The sequence below is a fragment of the Diplotaxodon limnothrissa genome, linkage group LG5, assembly GCF_057381915.1.
Source record: "Diplotaxodon limnothrissa isolate DT_005_m linkage group LG5, D_limnothrissa_male_GT1.1, whole genome shotgun sequence".
NCBI lineage: Eukaryota > Metazoa > Chordata > Actinopteri > Cichliformes > Cichlidae > Diplotaxodon > Diplotaxodon limnothrissa.
In genome coordinates, this window is record NC_140600.1 from 31139515 (window position 1) to 31147766 (window position 8252).

An 8252-nucleotide genomic window follows, 5' to 3' on the forward strand; every position below is an offset into this window, starting at 1 on the left:
AGGCGAGGTGCATCTTGCCTCTTGCAAGATGATAAGAACTGCTGCCTGTTGTCTTGCAAGAAGCAGATTACACCCTGGACAGGTCTGCAGTCTATCACAGGATTCAAAGAGCATCCAATTCAAATAATAATGGCTTGCATGCAGAGGTGTATATTAGCTTTGGAAGGTCTGTGTGAGTTGAGCTGCTTCATTTTTAAAGTAAAGTTTAGGAGGCTTTGCAGTGAGTCTGAGCTCATTATGTGCTAATATTGTGTTTTCAATACAGTTTAACAAATGGCTAAAAAAGTTGGGTGTTTGCTCATTGTAAGAAAGCTGAGGAAAGATTTTATTGTCTTTATGTTTTAATGTTTCTCATGCCCCAGAAGACTATTGATATGTATAACTGTGCTTTTCATGTTTTTGTGTTCGAGGTGCTGTGGGTTTATTCCCCTTTGTTTTTTTTCTTATAGGTGCAGCAGTTGGCAGTGACACGTATTTCTTTGGCAACTGAACAAAACTTGGATTAGTCAGTTTGTAGTTCTTTGTATGGAATGAACAATGTCATTGTTTAAATAACTTCTTAGTACCAGGCACCTACCTCAAACATGTTACTGTCATTACTAATCAGTTACTTGTAGAAAAAAATATATACATATAGTTTTAACACATTTTTTAGTAGATGAACCTATGGTATCAATTCAAAATCCTACGTCATCTCATTCTCGAGTTGTCACATTCACAAGCTTTTCAGCAGAACCTTTGACCTTAGGTTTTCAATTACACCTAATTGACTGTCTATTTCTGTTACGCATTCTCTTTAGGTCATAACCACTGGGCCCTTTTCCTTTCTTCCTTCTCTCAGAATGCATTTAAATACTGGGCAGACTGTCAGAAAAACAAATGAACAGAGGGCAAATATAGAAACTTTTCAAGCTTTTCAAGCTGACCTTTATAGTGATCATAGTTTATTTTAGAGGCATTAGATGTTTAGCATAAACCACAGAATACATTATTTAAAAGACAAAGTATGAAGAGGCTTCAATAAATGTAAAAAAAGAAAAAAAAATTCCAGTCACACCTACATTAAAATTGTGGAGTTTCAAAGAAATTGTCACAGATAGTAATTCACTCATTCAAGTTCAAGTTCAAGTTCAAGTTCAACTTTATTGTCACTTCAACCATATACAGTTTAAAAATACACAGTGAGGCGAAACAACGTTCCTCCAGGAACCAAGGTGCTACAAGACAAGTTAGTGCAAAAAAAAAAAAAAAAAAAAAAAAAAAATATATATATATATATATATATATATATCTAGTAATAATATTGTGCAAAAGAGCATTTACAGGTTGGTGTGTGCGATGGTTTGGTGGTGTAGGTCAGTGTGTTTGCGCTTGTGTTGGTTAGTCAGTCCAGTCTCAATGTTTTGAGGTATTTGAGTTAAGCTGAGTGATAATGTTAGTGTATGTGTGTGTGTGCGTGTTTATCAGTCAGTCCCTTTTTGCTGAGGAGACGGATGGCTTGTGGAAAAAAGCTGTTGCACAGTCTGGATGTGCGTGCCCGAATGCTTCGGTACCTTTTTCCAGATGGCAGGAGTGTAAAGAGTGTGTGAGAGGGGTGTGTCCGATCAGCCACAATGCTGGTGGCTTTGCGAATGCAGCGTGTGGTGTAGATGTCCTCAATAGAGGAAAACATCACGGAAGACGATGTTTTCCAGTGTCAAAATTAACTTTGACACCGATTTGTCAACGCCAAACTCAAGGGCGTAGATTTGGTTTTGGCATTGGTGCGGACGGATGATTCAACCACCAAACCCTGCCCTGTTTCTTTTTTTTCCTTTTAGTCTTTGCTTCTTGGTTAAAAAAAAAGAGGAGAAATATACTTGCCTACATATGCTATTCTACATGCTTTTAAACCATTTAAAATTACAATTCACAGTTTTACATGTGAATTATATATTGTTAAATTACTATTAAACAAATGACTGACTAAGTATTTTAGACTTTAGTTTACTTCAGCCATATTCCTTATAAATCAGGTGTCATACAATAATAAAAATAGCTTCAAGTACAGTCATGACAATAAAAGAATATGACTTTAAGGACTTAACAACATTACTTCAGTTATAGTACACCAACATCTCTTACACATTAGCACTAAGGGGACACTGAATCACCTGGTGGTTTTTGTCCATAAAACTACTCATCTAAGATTACCACAAAGTAAAAGATCTCTCAGCAAAATTATGCAACCTTTTAGGTACACTATACAAACATTGCTGATGAGTCACTCATCAGTAATGTTTGCAGGGTGAGTGTATTTATTTATTTTTTTAAATTGTACAAACTGCACTACAAGGTGGAATATTTGCAAAATCATGACTTAATCCTCTCCTCTCTGTTATAATATAAACTGCTCAAAAATTGAAGATTGCAATTGGCCGACATTTTTTGGCACAAGAGAAGAAAACAATTAACCTAGATAGCATTTTTTTTTTTAAAACAAATGTTTAAAAGTTGTTTGTTTTTTTCACACAGGGTCAGGTAGGTTTGGATAGCTTTTCCCCTTAATAAATGAAATCATCATCTATGGGATCAATTATCTACAGCAGGGGAGGGCAATTAATTTTCCCAAAGGGGCATATCAGAACGCTGAGCTGTTTCAGAGGGCCGAACCAACAATAACCTGAACTTAACTATGTTCAGTATTATGTCACTAATTAAAAGACTAAGGATATTCTATTACAATAAAGATATAAAATTGTGGAGTAAGCCAAAAATACAAGTCATAAACAGGAAAACAACAGATAGGATCAAGGTCTGATCTGCAGGATGGTGATATAGCAGGTTGCTGGATTGTTGTCAGCACTGACTTTTTGTGCATGTTTCAGTACACGTAGGCGTTGCCTTTCCTCTTGCAGTTCACCTTGTTTACATGTTTTGTTTAAGACAAAGACACATACACATACACAGACACAGACACTCTCTCACACACACATGTGCACACACTCATACCAAGTTGACTTTTGATTTATATATCTGTGCATTTTCATATTTTTTGTTCCAGATGTTGTATGCACCCCCCCCTTTTTTTGTTACAGGTGCAGCAATTGGCAACACATTATCCTTTTCTATTTGTGCCTGTGGCAAAGTGGCTAGGACTGAATTCATTTACCATTTGTCACTTGCATATATTGTTATTTTGTGTTCTGTTATCTTATAGTCTATCATAATGCTTTAATGTAAACACAGCACATGTAACCTTGGCTCTACATACTATCCCAGGTCTGTTTGTGGTGGCATCGGTTATATTCATTTCATCTGAGCAAATTTTCTTAAAACTGAATGTCACTTCATCATTAATTGATTTGAATCTTTCATTTGTTTATGTAGTTTGGTTATACTTACCATTGTGTGTTCCTGTGACTGCCAGGTTCTTATGTTCTGTGAAACAACTGTTGAAAGGCAACACCAGAAAATAAAGAACACTTAAAAGAAACTTGAACAGTCTGCAGATGCTGTCTTCCTATCACTTTCCATGCTGCTTATGTTATGCTATCTCACAGTGCTCTGTCCTTTTATTGGTCCTGCTTTCTCCCCAATTCTTGTTTTTCCTGTCTGTCAGCTTAGACACTGTCATACTATACATACAATGTAATAAATGAAATAACACTGATAGAAATGAACAAATACACAGATAAAAAATAAACAAACACATGAACAAGAAGTTTAATTTCTAAACTTTATTTTTTCATACAGTTTACATTTTTTATATTTTCAAACTTTCATATATATTTTAAGTGAGCATCTGTAACTAAACAGTTTCCTTAGAGCGAAACTCTACTGCCAGCTAGTGTTTTGAGGGTAAAATTGCAGAACAACACAGGCACAAAGGTACAAACACTGGCGACGATGCTGGTTTCTTGAATAGGCTATGCATTAGGCTCTAGATGGCCTCAACACAGAAGTCTAAATTAAGCTTTATGAAGCACATTTTCTCTACCAGTAAAACTAAAGATAATTGTATTTCAGCTTTAATGTATTACTTTTCAACTAGATTTATATTTTGATGAGACAAGGATATCAGAAGATGCCTTTTTAGTTTTCTCTTGGGCTGTGTGTTGGTCTACCTGCTGCAGAATCCTGGAGGTTTGATGTTCTTTTAACAAATGCTCAGAGGCCTGTGAGATTTCTGGGTACTTTGCAGTTTTTACTGTTAGCAATTTAGACTCACAGCATGTAATTTTCATCTTTATCAACTAGAGGGCGTCAGATCTCTCATCTTGGCCACAACATTCTTACAAAAGACATTTTCTAATCTCAATGGTTATTTTTTGCCCTGGTTAAATACAGATAAGAAAATCACTCAAACATAGTGACTGAAAACAGTGTATTCGCAGGTGCACTTAAATAATTATAAAAACCTCATAATTATGAAATTATGAAACGCTTTTCAGTGGTTCCCAAACTTTTTTGTATCCCTAATTTAAAAATTAGGGATACAGTTTGTCTGTGATTTGGACAGCCCAGCGCGTGCTCCCGACGCAGGGAAAACCAATTCTGCAGGGGAGACCTACCTTGGCACTCGTGCAGCTGAAGCCAAAGGGAAGATATGCTTCACTATTTTCTAGTCTTTGGCTTGGAAGGAAGTTGGTTTGGAAACATATTTGGCGATGCTTCATCTCCTGCTTTGCGTTTGTGTGGGAGCCCTGTCAACGCCTGCAATGGCTCTGCGCCCACCCTAGGGGGCGGGCCCCACACTTTGGGAAACTCTGCGCTTTTGAATTTCAAGATTTCTGCCTAAATTAGATTTGATAAATCTCTGTTGTTATTAATGGGATGTCCATTAAGAAATAACTTTTATTCGGATGCGGTACTTTTGCCACTTATGAAAAAATCTCAAAAACTAATGCATTAAATCGTTAAGTTAACTCAACTAAATATGTATATGTAGTTAGTTTAAAGGTAGCTTGATGATAATTTTGAGGACTGTTTCACAATCTCTTTGACGCTCTTGTGCAACAAGTATTTGCAGATGTGTGAAAAAGGGGCTGCCACGGTGTCAAAAAAACATGACAGAAGACAATTCACTTTCATTTCACATCAAAAGAAGCATAACTGACATTTATGTGGTTCGTATATCTGACTTCTCTTGCAAAATTCACACAAAAATATCACATCAAAAAATGTAAACAAAAATTTCGGGGTTTTTTTCTAACATTTTTAGCTTATACTGTTATCTAAAATACAATTCATTGGTGACAATTAGCAGTACAGAAGGCCAAAAACTACAGGGAGTGCAGAATTATTAGGCAAATGAGTATTTTGTCCACATCATCCTCTTCATGCATGTTGTCTTACTCCAAGCTGTATAGGCTCGAAAGCCTACTACCAATTAAGCATATTAGGTGATGTGCATCTCTGTAATGAGAAGGGGTGTGGTCTAATGACATCAACACCCTATATCAGGTGTGCATAATTATTAGGCAACTTCCTTTCCTTTGGCAAAATGGGTCAAAAGAAGGACTTGACAGCAGTCTCAAAATTGCAAAGCTTCTGAAGCGTGATCATCGAACAATCAAGCGTTTCAGTCAAAATAGTCAACAGGGTCGCAAGAAGCGTGTGGAAAAACCAAGGCGCAAAATAACTGCCCATGAACTGAGAAAAGTCAAGCGTGCAGCTGCCAAGATGCCACTTGCCACCAGTTTGGCCATATTTCAGAGCTGCAACATCACTGGAGTGCCCAAAAGCACAAGGTGTGCAATACTCAGAGACATGGCCAAGGTAAGAAAGGCTGAAAGACGACCACCACTGAACAAGACACAAGCTGAAACGTCAAGACTGGGCCAAGAAATATCTCAAGACTGGTTTTTCTAAGGTTTTATGGACTGATGAAATGAGAGTGAGTCTTGATGGGCCAGATGGATGGGCCCGTGGCTGGATTGGTAAAGGGCAGAGAGCTCCAGTCCGACTCAGACGCCAGCAAGGTGGAGGTGGAGTACTGGTTTGGGCTGGTATCATCAAAGATGAGCTTGTGGGGCCTTTTCGGGTTGAGGATGGAGTCAAGCTCAACTCCCAGTCCTACTGCCAGTTTCTGGAAGACACCTTCTTCAAGCAGTGGTACAGGAAGAAGTCTGCATCCTTCAAGAAAAACATGATTTTCATGCAGGACAATGCTCCATCACACGCGTCCAAGTACTCCACAGCGTGGCTGGCAAGAAAGGGTATAAAAGAAGAAAAACTAATGACATGGCCTCCTTGTTCACCTGATCTGAACCCCATTGAGAACCTGTGGTCCATCATCAAATGTGAGATTTACAAGGAGGGAAAACAGTACACCTCTCTGAACAGTGTCTGGGAGGCTGTGGTTGCTGCTGCACGCAATGTTGATGGTGAACAGATCAAAACACTGACAGAATCCATGGATGGCAGGCTTTTGAGTGTCCTTGCAAAGAAAGGTGGCTATATTGGTCGCTGATTTGTTTTTGAATGTCAGAAATGTATATTTGTGAATGTGGAGATGTTATATTGGTTTCACTGGTAAAAATAAATAATTGAAATGGGTATATATTTGTTTTTTGTTAAGTTGCCTAATAATTATGCACAGTAATAGTCACCTGCACACACAGATATCCCCCTAAAATAGCTAAAACTAAAAACAAACTAAAAACTACTTCCAGAAACATTCAGCTTTGATATTAATGAGTTTTTTGGGTTCATTGAGAACATGGTTGTTGTTCAATAATAAAATTATTCCTCAAAAATACAACTTGCCTAATAGTCAAAGGAGCTTGCAAAGAAAAGCGTCTGGACTTCTTTAAGTTACTTGAAGACGTTTCACCTCTCATCCGAGAAGCTTCTTCAGTTCTAAGGTCAAATGGTGGAGAGTCCCAGATATAAACCTAGTGGGAGTAACCCCCCACAGAGGGACAAAAGGATCACATATTACAAAATCTTCACTTCTTTCTGTTTATCATCATTTTTATGCATCCCCAGCTTGGTGGAAATATGGGAAAGAAGCAGATGAGTCTCAGAGTTTATTTTTCAGTTTAAGGATTAACATATCATTAATAAACCACAGTAATAACACATCATAACATGTAATAACATGATCAGGCCCACCAGGTTATGAGCAAAAATGTACCTGTATGAAGGTAAGGCAGGCTATGCAGATAAAAGAGCATTCCACTTACTAAATGGTTATGTCCATATTTTAAATGCATATTTTTCTAGAACAATCTGGCATTAGGGGTTACATTCAGAAGAAACAAAATTATAAAACAGAAAAGTTGTTGGTTATATTATCAAAATAAGAACTGTGTAACCTGTTTAACTAAAAACAAAACTAAAATCTTCAAATGGTTAACAGAATACATATTTAAGTAAATGCACATAAAAAAATAAATGCACATAAAAATATTTTTATGACTGATTAAACATTAACAGTAGACTATTTTAAACAGAAATAATTTCATCCTGAATATCATAGATAAGTAACAGCCAGCAGAGAGCAGACCCTCTGAGTTGGACACTGCCTCCTACAGGATTTTTGCAGTCTTGAAGAAAGGCAGTCTAAAGGGTTGTGTGGTTTTGTGTATTTCTTTAGTTTTTGCAGACATACGATATATAATAGATGGATATAGTCAATGTTCTGCATTGATTAGTGAAGTTCCAATGTGAAGACTCAAAGCCTTAAGTTGATGATTATGACTGCTGCTGTCTTGGTGTTTTAATACCTGATGTGAGAAAGGAGACACATCACACACTGGCTTGAGGTATATCGTGTTTTATCCTCCTTTCTGACAGTAGTGGTGTCTATAATTACCAATGCAACATCATGCTGTACTCAGTAAGACCAGAGATTAGCAACTTAAACTTAACTCCATCATAAAAGTCTACTGAGCTGACAGAGAAAGGCAGCTAACGGGCATTTTCTTATACATGTCTTTACATCTGGACTACATTTAGCAACTGGAAGAGTTTAAAAAGCTATTTAGCATGAGCTTTTATATACAGTCTATGGTTGCAATTATGTAAGCTAAAGATGTGAGGGGTCTTACTGTGACTCCTATTGTCAGATGTGCACCTGGAAAATACTTATGGACACATTCAATCATTTAATTAACTGATTACAGTTGATTATAAAACTGTAATGTTTGAAATCTTTCATATTTTACAATTTTCAAATGCTGATAAGGTGCGCCTACAACCCCCCCAAAATTCACATCAGATATTTTTTATAGAAGGAAGGAGTGCATGGTGAACTCAGGGTTGCT